The 14686-nt window shown below is 41.8% G+C and overlaps 1 protein-coding gene across 1 annotated transcript in view; it reads right to left on the bottom strand.

The window, feature by feature from the left end:
• Positions 1-6037, bottom strand: part of slc25a22 — a 34232-nt gene extending 28195 nt beyond the window's left edge. Inside the window, exon 1 of the mRNA XM_002937501.5 lies at positions 5930-6037. The gene's annotated coding sequence lies outside the window, so the exon portion shown is untranslated. The remainder of the gene's footprint in view (positions 1-5929) is intronic.
• Between the last annotated feature and the right edge of the window lie 8649 nt (positions 6038-14686).

Below are 14686 nucleotides of genomic sequence, written 5' to 3'. Positions count from 1 at the left end.
ATAATGGCCCTGTATCTTTTATTAATAGGAAGCTCATATTCTTCCCTGCAGGCCGCTCCAATGCACATAGCACATAGCTAAGCATTACTTTTGCACACTGAAATTATACACCCATTTGCTCCAGGTCTAATAACCCAATGTATCAAATTACAATTGATTTCAAATAGCAGATCAGTAAATTCTATCTGTGAATCGGTTACTGTGGGTTACTAGATGCAGAACAAACTTTCACCTATAATACCCTCCCCTTACATATTTTCCAGATATAATGCCCCAAAAATCTTACAACTGCCCCTGGTAGACTCTTTTTGTATATATCTGATGGGCAAGTGGAGACCACTAGTATGCCTTGTATATCACTATGTGGCATCACTGAAAGTGCAGTCATTCAGCTCTATGATCTGCTACACTACCACTTTCTCCTTTATATCTTTCTATGATTATATGTCTTTATATGCCAAGACATTCCCACAAACATGAAAACCCATTGCCCAATGCATGCACAGATGGGAGTTATTTACCTAGGGAAGTCCAGCTTCAAATGCTGCCTGTTGCCCATCACTATCAAAAAGAAATGCTTTATATCTAATTGTGTTTGGACTTAGGCACTTGTCTAAATCCTGCTACCATTTCAATAGCCCATGGCAACCAATCAGCAATCAGTCTTGTGCAAATAAAAGCAAACATCTGGTTGGTGCAGTTTGGTACCTACCTATCAACATCAGCTCCACTATACAGAAATATGATTAAAGTTTAATTCAGCAAACCAATAATAAAACTAGGGTTTAGGCTCACACTGATAGATTTTCAGAAATAATGCATTGAACTGGCACATTAATTGCTTCTGATAAATAAATAACCAGGTTTTACGTTCCACAAGATCCTTGCTACAGGCATGAGAGAGAGTTGTTCCTCAGTACAAATGGTGATTGAATAGATTAAGCAATATCTCAGGTTTCTACGGCTTACTGCCAGGTCAGCTCAGGTGAGCATTACCCACGCCGGGCTCCACTGCCACTTGGAAAGGAACAACCCATGACACTTCCTAAGCAGCTTTGCTCTTATGTGGAGATTTGGTTATTCCAGAAGTTGGCCAGTTTTATTATTGGGAGTCACTATATGACCAAAGAGAGAAAGACAACAGAAGCATAAACATGAAGTTTGGGATGCATCAAATCAAACACTTTAGGATCTGGCTGAGTATTGAATCCACTACAATATCCTGAACTGAATTGGAACGAAATGCAAAAAAATTATCACCTTCAGATAGCATTGCCACCTTTTAAAATCCTTGTTACTGGCTGGGGGTGATAATAAAAGGGGACAGGCCATGACATAAACTGGGATGTAACAAAAGAAGGTGTGATGTCAAAAGGGGCAGAGCGAAGATGTGACAGAAATCTAGAGGGGGGATGGAGGGGAAACAGGGAAACAAAAAGGTAGGATTGGGGGGATTTAGGGTTTAAGTGGGCAGGCCAGGGGCTCATTTTAAGAATATTAAAATTAACCAGCAACTTCATTGTGATGCTGGGGGCAGGCTTGTAATGCTCAGGGGTGGATCTATGACGCAGTGATCTGTGAGCGGCTGATTGCAACATCACTTAAAGAGAATCTGGATTTTCAGTTTTGACCTAGACAGCTCTTACAAAAACTGAGATGTCTGTGTCAAAACTGAACAGGTGGCAACCCTATAGTAAAGGCCAGGTACGTTCAGAGATGCACAGTGAATGCACCCTTAAAAGAAATGTCAACGCCCAGGGAACCCCCATCTTCTTGTCTTTTTGACACAGTTCCTAATCTATGTAACTGTACATTATATTTATTATTGTAATGTCCCCTGTTTGTTCTATGAATGTACACTACCATGTACAGTGCTGTAGTTATGTCCTAGGCACTGCCTGCCACCCCAGCGTGATTTAGAAAGCAAGTCTTTGGTGGCAGATGGGGAAATTTTTATTTCATATATGAGCACAGAAGGGCTGACTCTCTAAAGCTGTTGCCCTATGTATGCACACTTTGGTGCCTATATATGAGTGCGGCCCTGACTGTGTACATAAATAGCACTAGACAAATAAAAATATACATACATACATACATGTTAATTTAAAAGGTGACCTGCAAGAGATCTTAATAAAATCTGTTAGTCAGAGAGACCCCTGTCCTGTCCCAACCCTCCTCAAGGATAACAGTCAGGACACAGGGGACTGGGTAGTGGCGAAGCTTGGGGGTGTCAGACCCCACTGTCACTGGTTGTAGAATGGCCCATACCCCATTAATCATTCTAAATCTGCTTTTCTCTAAATGGACAATATTCTGGACATTTTTAGTAAAGAAAACAGTTTTGTGGAAGAGGAAAATAATACTTTAATAAAAGTAATGTTTTACTGCAAACTGTAGAAAAATAAAGTATATTTGCCTTTTTTTAGTGTACTACTGCCTTGAATGCATATACATTTAAAGGGGAAATTAACAGTTAACTCTGATGAAGGTGATATAAACCCCAGGTCATTGCTGACAGGTGAGCCTGCTGCTTTAGAAAGCTAAATATGCACGGATGGATCATATACAGAATACATGGCAATTTCTCACATTTATAATCTTGCTCCCTGAAGGGATGGGGAGACGCCATCTGTTCTGTTTTTTTAATGCAGGTAAGAGCCAAGCAATCTGAAATGAATATAAATATCTGCTGCTGACGGCAACAAAATCCACTAGTGCTCACATTCCTCCCAAAGCAACACCATATGCACCAAACAGCATGAAAAGGAAGCACTTGTCCACCTAACCATCCTCTGTGGCTATTAAACCTTTCTCTCACATTCCCCATCAATACTTATTACAACTAAAGGTCTGGCAAGATATATATATATATATAAATACAGATGCAACCATATTTATGACTAAATTATGGTGTTGCACCCATAAATTACATTAACATACCTAGTATGTCATTTATATGGTATATGATATATGATTGTTGGTATATGATTTATGATATATGGTTGGGTTAATCGACTATACACCTATCTCCTGAACTGATGCTCCTCCTTAACCTGGAGATCCTCCCTATCTGCAAATAGATATTGGATCAAGAACTAATAACACCTCCTTTGATGTACACAATTGATTTACTTTGGATAATACAGAGAGATATAGGGGGGCATTTACAAATAAAGATCACTAAGGGGCAAAAAAGACCAATCACAGAGCACTTCTGCCCAGGGGGCATTGCTAATGCCGCCATCTTGTTCTACTGTTCTTGAACATACACTTTTCATAGCTACAACTGCTGTGACAAAGGGGCCTATGGAAATCACCATTGCTGCACTCTTATTAAGGTTTATAAATTACACACAGCTTATTAAATTCAAAGAAATCTTGCATTATGTATTTGTACAGGAGTGGAAGTGTGTTAGTTACCACATTTGAGGCATTCTCTATAAACAGCTACAATCAATTTAATTAGGTATTGCAATCAGAAAATAAAACAATTTAATCAGCTCCAGTTACTTGTATTAATACAAATATATAAATCAACTATATTACCCCCCCCCCCTCGGATTCTATATATTATTTGGTTATGTTGTGACAAACTATAGCACACAGGCTGTGAGCAAGTGTATTTCATAGTTAATGGGCCAAAGGAACATAACCTGGGCCACCCAGATATGCACGGGGGTGCATTTATGTATAACAATCCAAATGGCTGGCGTGCAGACTGACTGGATCAGTGCAATTTGTATAAACTGTAAAACTGTACAGTCATTGAGCTGGTTGATCCGCAGGCCCATTGGTAATAATACAGGTTTCTAAAGTATTCTATGCATGGATTTAAGTCTTTGCTTCTCGAGGACCAGGCTTGGACTGGGATTTAAATTCAAGTACACAGAGGCCCAAACTGCCCCCCACCAGCCCAATAAATAGTGACTGTCTATGGCATCTTACAGCAGCCTCTCTGGCTTTTGGCAGGACTCGCATATTGCCAGATTGATATGGATTAATTATGTGGCCACCTTAGAATGTGCAAAGTTCAGGCGTGTGTGAGGGCCGTGACACACAAGAAGATTCCTTGTCGCGGGCAACTAATCTCCCCACAATGCCATCCCACCGGCTAGAATGTAAATCGCCAGTGGGATGGCATACGCGGCGGTGCGATTTGCTGAAGTCGCTGAAGTTGCCTAATCTCCCCGTGTGTCACAGCCCTAATACACATATAGTGGTTTCACATCTTTTTTTTCACACAAAAAACATGGCATCAAAACACTTGCAATCCCACTGCACACACAGCTGCCTAATGGGGTCACAGGAATAAACCAGCACAAGATTTTCTTTCATTGGAAATTCTCACAAGGAATTGTGCGAAAATTGTTGGAAGTGGCATTTTCACAAGATTTCCCGGGAGCAGGGGGGAGATCTGGGGTGTGACGGCACAATTTAGCATGGAGGGTCAAAATCGAGAAAGAACTGTGTGTGTCACATCCCTTCTCAGCATGAAATTATTTCCAATTTTCAAGTGTCACCTAAATAAAGATTCAATTCATTTTAAGTAAAGCCTGTGCCCTAAAACACATTTTTTTTTAATCTTCCCAGCAATGATTTTTCAATGCCCTAACCAAAACCATGGGATACACACAGCCTAGAGGTACCAGAGGCATTTGTAGTGCTTCCCCTTTTGATTACTGCCTATCCAATATGCTGGCTGGTGTGACAGTGCCAGGGCACTATTGGCCACTGCAGGTACCCAGGGGAGGGTACAGTGCTGCACAGGTACTATTAGGAGTAACAGTAAAGTACCAGCCAGGTGGCACAAGGGCCAGCATACATTGCACAGAGGCCACAATACAGAAGCCTGGGGCAATTTCATGGGATGCCCAACAGGAAGCCTTCAAACTGTTGGCAACCTGTAGCCTTTGGCTTCACATCAGCTAGAGGGCTGCAGGCTGGGCATTCCTAGTGTGTATAGTGAAAATATATAACACTTTTTACACAATATTACATGTCCTTTGCACATGTATCCTGCAAGAGGCCCCTTGATAGTTGGGGCACAGGACAAATGCCCGTTCTGACTAAATGTATAAATCATTATTCATACAATCACAAGGCAAGCTGCAATAATCTGCACATTGCACAAGACCCGACCCTCAGTGACCTGCACGCTCTACAAGGATTCTGGCTGAATGCATTTCAGTTAAGAAAGTCCCTTTGGATCCTTAAAGTGAAGGATCAAAGCCCAAGAGATCAGAGAAGGCAAAGTGCTGTGACCTGCATATTCTACAGATAAGGGAAAGCCTACAAGTGAAGGTGCAATGCACTGCCAGGTCTGCAGGGGAAGCTGCAATGTGCTGCAGCATGTGTACTACAAAGGGCTCATTCACAGGGGATATTTGGCTGCTGACTTTCTGAGCATGATGGGAGCTGTAGTTTTGCAGGTCCTGGGCAAGAGGCTCTGCCAGTCAGTGTTGGGCAGAGGCAGAATACAGTAGAAAAGCGAGAGCGCTGGGAGTGACAGGTGCAGCGCTCTGCCCATCAGCTGATTAAGGATTAAAGGGAATTGTACAGAACCCTCTCGCAGAGCTACAGGCACACAATCAAAGGGATTTGATGAATAGGAACTGTATTTCCTACATTTCTACTGTATGAATAAGCACATCTCCTGGGCTGAATAACGTGGACTGATCACTAGGCTGCCCGCCTCCCTTGCACTGTCAGGCTTCCTGTGACATTAACCCCCCTACAAACCAGCCACAGGGACATTATTATGGGTGCAAGCCCCCCATAAATCAGCAGGGAGAGGGTACACAAGCTTCAGAAAGAACAGATGAATAATACATGCAAATGAAGGAAGTGGGGTGTAAGTGCAGCCCCCCACACTCCCCACAACTGTTCCCCACAAGCAGGCCCATGCCTTGCACTTCCTGTGCCATCTTACCTGCTGGGTGACACCACCGGGGAGAGAGGGGTCCCTGTCACTCAGATGCAGCTGAGCTCCACTCCTTGGGCTAGAGGATGAGAGAGATGTGTGGCAGGGAGGGAGGCAGAGAGAGAGGAGTAGGAGGAGAAAGGATGCAAGGGGAGGGGGAGGCAAGCAGCAACCCTGCCCCTACAGGAGAGACCGAGAGGGGAGGGGGGTGTGAATGGGAGAAGTGCAGCAGTGGGTGCCCATGGAATTGTAATGAAGGGGTGTGTGCGGGGCTTCCTACACATCATGGGGGGCACTATAATCACTCAACTTGTTCTAATATCATTATAAACTATACTGTTATTATAATAACATAACATTCTGCCTTCCCCAGAGTGTTCATGAGAAGGGAAGGAATGGGGTAATGAAATAAGCAGGTCCCTGGCATCATGGGGTCCCTACAGGACAAAATGTAAATAAAAGCACCTAAGTATAAAATGTTATTACTGATGTCAACGTGTGGCCCTCCAGCCACAGCCTGTTAGGGGTACAGTGGTAAAAGTAGCTCAGCAGCAGCTGGAGGGTTGCACGGTGGGCAATCCCTGAATTATATAAGTAGTTTCCCTTAGCTATGGACCCCAGCCCTTCTGCAATACCCAGGCCTCACATCTCTGGCACTGCTGCTGTTGCACTGGGAAATGATATTACAGTTTATTATAAAACTTGAGAAGCTAAAAAAAATTCCAATAAGGAATGAGTGCAGTTCTGCTGCCCAGAAACCAGTATAGTCTGCAGCATGCACCTGAACACACTGCTTTCCAGCCAGGCCACTATATGTCGTACCCGGGGATGATAGAGCAAAGTGAATTGCTGTCGGCAGCTAAGGGGTTATGGGTGCCTGGGAGCGAGAGGAAGTCAGTACTCCTGTGCGGAAGTCAGCAGTTTAAGTTAATTTTTACACAGGCAAAATCTGCAGCCTCAGACAATCTGCCACTTGGCCTTATCAGCTAAGCTGGAAAATGCTCAGTTTGACCCAATAAAGAGGCCTTGGCTCCAGCCACTTTATCCACACACACTGCCAACCTAAGCATACGGCACAGGGGGGTGGCACCCTCTACTGCCAAACACAGGCCTTGCAGCTTGATAGGCAAAGTGAATTATTAAGCGACCACAATTCTGTAGAACAGAGATGGGTTTAGGTCAGGGGTTGCCTTAAAGATCTTGCTGGACTATAACTCTCAGTAGTCTCTAACCGCCATCAATTGCAGGTTCTGCAAGTTTTATGGCACCCCCTATTAGAGGGAACACTAATCCAATCTCCATTAAGGGTCAACTTTTCTAATAAATACTGGACTTTCTGACTTTTTCCCTGTTATGAACATTGGGAAATGTTTTTAGAAAACTGAAGCAATGCATAGGCCATAGAACGATTCCCCTTATTGCTGGTGGAAAAGCTTTTTGGGGAGATTAGCCATCCCCAGTAGCAGAGATTTATCATGGATGACAAATCTCCCTATTACCCTCCCCATAGCCTAAAGATCAGTAAGAATCACTTTTAGGATTTTTGGCTATGCTCATGTATTATATGTTCTTATCTGTTCTTAGTGGGTGGGGTGCCCCTTAGCTAAGGGACAAATGTGAGGAGCCCATCCACTGGTGAGACAGGGAAGCACTTACTCCTCTGGCCAAAGGCTTATGCAGCTGATTCAACCTGAGTAACCCCCCTCAGGCCTTGCAAACCTGGGTGCCTTATAAACACTGTGGGATCAGACACCACTGGATACTGGCACTTTTTTTTACTGAACTTTATGCTCTGGAGAAGAAAGGATAAATGGACCCCCTAGCCTTGTGGCAAATGGGTTTGAGACCCTTTCCTGCTAGCCAGAGACAAAGGGACCTGCCCTAGTCTTCGGGTGAAAGCAGGTCCGAATATTCTGTGTTACTTTGGGCCTTCTGGCTATTTTACCTTGTAGTTTTATGGACTTAGACTTTTTTTCAAGTCATTGCACCCTTGTTAAACTTCTTGCACTTGGATGAGAAGCACCCCGGGCTTCAATAAAAAAAGAAATTAAGAAACAGCAAGTAGCAAACCTGCTTGCATCCATTGTGCTGTACTACAAATCCCAGCACCCTAACAGCCAGGGTGAGTGCAGGAAACCCGGCCATTCCATGAATAGTTTCCTCTGGCTCCTCCCACAGGGGTCCCTAATTAAACTGCTCATAGTATGTTAAATAAATGTGATAGGTGTAAAGATTGATTTGATTGATCTGTAAATGTGTCAGTGCTTTATAAAGAATGGCTTATTATAATAATGTGTGGTGGGTTGAGCTTAGTAGGGTGAAGCTGGCCAGTGTGCGTTTCCACCCAGCATCCAATAAGGGTGAAACATTATGGACACACCTCTTTAAGAAAGACTCCAAAATCAATGGACCCACAAAAAATAGCTATTATGGCACCACCAACCTTCTGGAAAATGTTCTGCACAATGATTAGGACCCTTTGTTCTCCTGGGAACCTTCCCCCTTCATAATGGGTACTTCTGAATGAAAAGCCCCATAACCCACACATAGCAGGTATTAGGGCTGTTATACATAGGTCTTTCAATATGCATCTACTATAATGCATGCAGAAAGCGTCAGAATATTTACATTACATGTGTGTGTGGGGAAGCACTTGCATTTCTTTATTGCAATATATTGTATATAATGTGCATCAAACACATACAATTATAATAATATATTAATAATGTTAAAATGCACATTTAATGGTTTATATAGGCCAAAATATCTTCGCCTCTAATGACCTTACTAATATAATTCCAGACCTGTTCTCAGGCGCCCACTTATTCCCACCCCCACCCAACGCTGCAGGTTATAAGGATATCCTCACAGGAGTTCGGGGGAATCAATCAGAAGAAGCAATAAATCTGTCAGCCTGACTCATCTGCTTATTGATTGGCCTGTGCTCCTGCAGTAATATACGAATAGACATGCCACCTCGCCTGGGTTTTATTGGGTCAGACAGTAAAATTGATATTTAATGGCAATTTTGTGAAAAGGGAAGAAAGATACAGATGAGAAGGGTGGGAAGGCAAGGATTGTTTTGTAGAAATTTTGTTTAAGAGCTGCATTTTCCTATAACATTCAGTACAGCAGTGCAGGTCTCTCTGTATTGAGGGGCGCTATTAATACCATACCCACGTGGCACAACATACCTGTATAATACAAAATAATGCTATGTTGATAGAAACATCTGAATGTACCATAAACAGCAGTCCCTGGGGTAAAAGTGAATGAAAACCAACATTGATTTTTACACATCTTCCCTTTGTGGCTAATTCCATGACCTGAATGACTATTCAATGACATTGAAATTCTTAGGGGTCACCATGTTGCTCTGAAGAGACTTGTAAATGTAACAGGCCATTCTTTTCCCTCACTGCCTCAAGGCCTTTATATTTCAGTCTATTCTCAATCATCCCAAGAATATTGCTATTACTCTTACTAGTGACAGGTAAGCCTCCTGCAGGCCCTGGATCCTCTGGGCTGGTACAGAATGTTCAGTATATAAAATACAGCTTTTCTAGCCATATTCTTTAGGTTTAGTTTACGTTTAACCCCTGGGCGGTAATATTGCCAAGTTCATTGATGCTTGCATTGTTATCCCTGAGGCAAATACATTTGGGTAGAGGGGTTAGGAAACCTCCACTCATCTCATTCCCATTGCTACTAGGATAGATAGGTGACTCTATAGAGGGAGGTGGTCAAACTAAACAGTAATTAAATACCTTGGCACCACCACATTTTCAGGATTTGTGTATGAAAGGGGGCCAAAATGGTGGCTTTCCATACTGATATCTGGTCTAGAATAAGGCAGGTAGCTATCAGGCTGCCTTGAAAATCCCATCAGGGGACCCCATCAAAGAGTGGACTGTATTTCCAAATAAGCCATGGCATTTCAAATACACAGAGATACAACCAGCCCCCTAATTAGTGACTGTCTATGGCATCATACAGAAGCCCCTCTGGCATTTGCCAGAACTTAAAGATTGCCAGTCAGGGCCTAGCAGCCCCCTTCCTACAAGTCTGCATAGAACCCTACTGCTAAATGATAGCATCAGTGTGTTTTGGCCTGCTACTTGATATATGACTATATACATTTATAGCAGATACTGTATACAGAGTGGTACTATATTACTCTTTCCCCCAAAAAGACCTGTACAATAAAAACGTGCTTGAATAAGAAAGCAGTACAAGCAACGCATTTTAAAAAACCATTAGAATCAATATAAATAGAAGAGATTGGACATCAATGAGTTGCTGTAAACAATGCACAGAATGTGGAAAATGGAAATAAGGTTGCCAAAAGCTAAAAGTGAAAACATTCTAGCAACAGGTACAGTAATACCAGATTGGCAAAAAGTCCTCTACTCACTCTGGCTCGCCCTCTATTGCCATGACTGGGAAGTGCTGTCGGTCAGCTTGCAGCCCAAAATGCACGTTCTATTTCTATATGGCATCTTGGTTGATCTGAGCTGTTGATATGAAACTTGTGATCATATTGAGTTTGCACAGGCATTATAAATCTCTTACTAAGTTACTATGTAAGTCATGAAATTCAGTATGGCAAAAACTCACATGACCAGTGAGGCTTTCATTAATAAAATGCAACTGTGATTGGCTTGCAATAGCCTATAAAATATTCAAATCAGCAACCAATAATATATGTGCCCCTATGAGGCAGAATTCACGAGAGATTCCCAACAGGCATAATATCCAAGGCTATTGGGTTCTTAAGACCAACAGTTAGTATATGTATTGGTATGTAGTTTATAAACCGAGTGTATAGATAGGTCTTTATTAGTATGTGTGTATATATGTGCACTGGTGATGATTTAAAGGGGTTGAAGTTGATGGACTTTTTTCAAACTAAATTAATATAATGCCCTTGTGTGTCCTGTAAAAGACACATATCTATAAAGCTGTGTATTCACGTTAAAGAGTGTAAAACCAAGATTTTAGTTTGGGATAAAAACAGAGGTGTAAACTTGAAAAAAGTCTCATAAAAATGCCACATTTTACAAGTTCTTGCACCACAACTGTAAAAAACACTGCCGGCTGACTGTGTCCCACTATATCTATATATAGAACAGGAGAGCAGAAAAGAATTGCTGCTGTTCCAGCCTATGAACACCACACTGAATGAAAATGACCTGTCTAAAACAGTCACATTAAATATTAAAATAAATGAAAAAATACATGGCTCTGAAGGACTCGGCTCAAGGATTCAGAGGTAATTAAGCTCAGAAGGAAATATATGACTAATATGCACACTGCTAATTAACAGGGATGGAAATGCAAGGTTGCAAAAAACTAATGTGGCATCTTTGGCTACATCCAATTGTCCACGGATTCCTGATCAGGGCCACAACTAGGGGAAGGCAGAACAGTATCTATGGCACAATTCCATAATATATATATGTTTTTTTTCATTTGCATTAAATAGCCTTTATAAAAGACTAGGCTCCTCACAAGCACCAGCAGCCACAAAGTATGCACAGTACTCACAATATGCACATTGTGCACGATACACAGTGAATGGACTGACTCTCACACAGGGTGTAAGGGGGAACTATATGTGGATAAATATTTGATGGGGTCCAGGCTGGTGGCTGGCCATGGTCCAGCAAGGCTAAATCATGTTGCAGCTTATCTATATTTGTAGATAAGGATAAGGTTTGCCTTTGCTTTGGGTGCCATAACTCGTTGGCCAAGCTCTGTTCCCAACTACTTAGGTCTAAATAGCATTGTTCCGACGCCACCATATGACAATATAACCTTCTAGAGCTGTTTTTTAACCTTGGGTCTACAGACGTTGGTTTACTACTCCCCGCATGCTTTTTATTCGTTATCATATGGGGATATCATAGGGATAAGGTCATGGAAAAATATATTTTTTATATATATCCTGCACTAAAATCTGTTTTTCAAAAGAGCAGAACAGATTTTTTTATATTAAATTTGACATGGGAACATATTAGTTTCCCATCAACCCTCAGCTATTCATATTTAATTTTAAAATTCTTAGTTTCCCATCTACCCTCAGCTTTGTTAAACTTTAGTCACACTTTACTGCTGAGCTGCAAGTTGGAATGATATCACCCCCTCCCTTTCTGCCCCAGCAGCCGATCAGCAGAACAATGGGAAGGAAACTCCCCTGTATTGCTAAAAATGCTTCCATGCCCCACCTAGTGGTAGATATGAAAATAGCACTCAATAGTGAATCACCCAAGTCCTGCCATGACTCCTGGAGTTACATTGAGTAGGAGAAACAATAGGTTACCTGAAAGCGGTTTTATTGTGCAGCACTGTCTCCTTTTGAAAGCTCAGGATCAGGCACAGTGCACTGAGATGGCTGCCTACACACCAATGTTGCAACTACAACATAAAAATAATGACAGAATCTCTTTAATGAATTATGAGAATTTTAGTCTGGCAAAATCTAGAGACCCAAGGTAAAGAACTGGGGTCCTAGAGGCTTTCCTAATGTTCGAGTCAACTGAGCAATTTACAGAAATCATTGACTTATAAACAGTACAAGATACATTACTACTAAAATGGGGGCTTATTGAAATGGCAGGCAAAATAATGCAAATAAAAAGAGCGTTTCCTTCCCACAGTCTCTGAGTTCATCAAAATACCTTCAAAAAGTTACAAAAATATGTAAAAAAAAAGTACAATCATCCATAAAAACATGAATGCTTTTATTAAAATGATAAAGATAAGATGGTATAAATTATGATCATTGAAACAAAAACTATCCATATTCTTATTCTTCTTGTTCTTCTTGAGGTAATGAAGAAAAATATAAATTGAGCAGAAAAACTTAAGTTAATTTCACCAAAAGGTCCTGAATATTAAATAATTTAAATCAACGCAAAAGTTTTTTAGTGAAAAAAAACAGACATTTATTGGCTCAGAAGATTTAACACAAATTCAAAAAAACATAAGCCATACAATACCACAGTGGAAAGGAAAACCCAGTGCCTCATGGTACCCACTCTCCTTCCTAACGCGTTTCGCACCATTGGGTGCTTCATCAGAGGAAGTCTGATGAAGCACCCAATGGTGCGAAACGCGTTAGGAAGGAGAGTGGGTACCATGAGGCACTGGGTTTTCCTTTCCACTGTGGTATAGTATGGCTTATGTTTTTTTGAATTTGTGTTAAATCTTCTGAGCCAATAAATGTCTGTTTTTTTTCACTAAAAAACTTTTGCGTTGATTTAAATTCTTGAGGTAATGCCAGCATACGACAGCCTAAGGGAGGACAATTCTATATAACATGTATATTTCCAGCAGGCCTGCTGCTAACAAGGTTTAATAACATTATTCTGAGAAGGTAAAGGCCATAATAAATGTACAGGTCCTTTTCAAAAAATTAGCATATTGTGATAAAGTTCATTATTTTCTGTATTGTACTGATAAACATTAGACTTTCATATATTTTAGATTCATTACACACAACTGAAGTAGTTCAAGCCTTTTCTTGTTTTAATATTGATGATTGTGGCATACAGCTCATGAAAACCCAAAATTCCTATCTCAAAAAATTAGCATATCATGAAAAGGTTCTCTAAACGAGCTATTAACCTAATCATCTGAATCAACAAATTAACTCTAAAAACCTGCAAAAGATTCCTGAGGCTTTTAAAAACTCCCAGCCTGGTTCATTACTCAAAACCGCAATCATGGGTAAGACTGCCGACCTGACTGCTGTCCAGAAGGCCATCATTGACACCCTCAAGCAAGAGGGTAAGACACAAAAAGAAATTTCTGAACAAATAGGCTGTTCCCAGAGTGCTGTATCAAGGCACCTCAGTGGGAAGTCTGTGGGAAGGAAAAAGTGTGGCAGAAAACGCTGCACAACGAGAAGAGGTGACTGGGCCCTGAGGAAGATTGTGGAGAAGGACCGATTCCTGACCTTGGGGGACCTGCGGAAGCAGTGGACTGAGTCTGGAGTAGAAACATCCAGAGCCACCGTGTACAGGCGCGTGCAGGAAATGGGCTACAGGTGCTGCATTCCCCAGGTCAAGCCACTTTTGAACCAGAAACAGCGGCAGAAGCGCCTGACCTGGGCTACAGAGAAGCAGCACTGGACTGTTGCTCAGTGGTCCAAAGTATGTCATTCGGAAATCAAGGTGCCAGAGTCTGGAGGAAGACTGGGGAGAGGGAAATGCCAAAATGCCTGAAGTCCAGTGTCAAGTACCCACAGTCAGTGATGGTCTGGGGTGCCATGTCAGCTGCTGGTGTTGGTCCACTGTGTTTTATCAAGGGCAGGGTCAATGCAGCTAGCTATCAGGAGATTTTGGAGCACTTCATGCTTCCATCTGCTGAAAAGCTTTATGGAGATGAAGATTTCATTTTTCAGCATGACCTGGCACCTGCTCACAGTGCCAAAACCACTGGTAAATGGTTTACTGACCATGGTATTACTGTGCTCAATTGGCCTGCCAACTCTCCTGACCTGAACCCCATTGAGAATCTGTGGGATATTGTGAAGAGAAAGTTGAGAGACACTAGACCCAACACTCTGGATGAGCTTAAGGCCGCTATTGAAGCATGCTGGGCCTCCATAACACCTGAGCAGTGCCACAGGCTGATTGCCTCCATGCCACGCCGCATTGAAGCAGTCATTTCTGCAAAAGGATTCCCGACCAAGTATTGAGTGCATAACTGAACATAATTATTTGAAGGTTGACTTTTTTTGTATTAAAAACACTTTTCTTT

This window comes from Xenopus tropicalis, chromosome 4 (genome assembly GCF_000004195.4).
Source record: "Xenopus tropicalis strain Nigerian chromosome 4, UCB_Xtro_10.0, whole genome shotgun sequence".
Classification (NCBI taxonomy): Eukaryota; Metazoa; Chordata; class Amphibia; order Anura; family Pipidae; genus Xenopus; species Xenopus tropicalis.
Note: the sequence above shows the minus strand (reverse complement) of the source record. Positions and strands in the feature narration are given on the sequence as shown.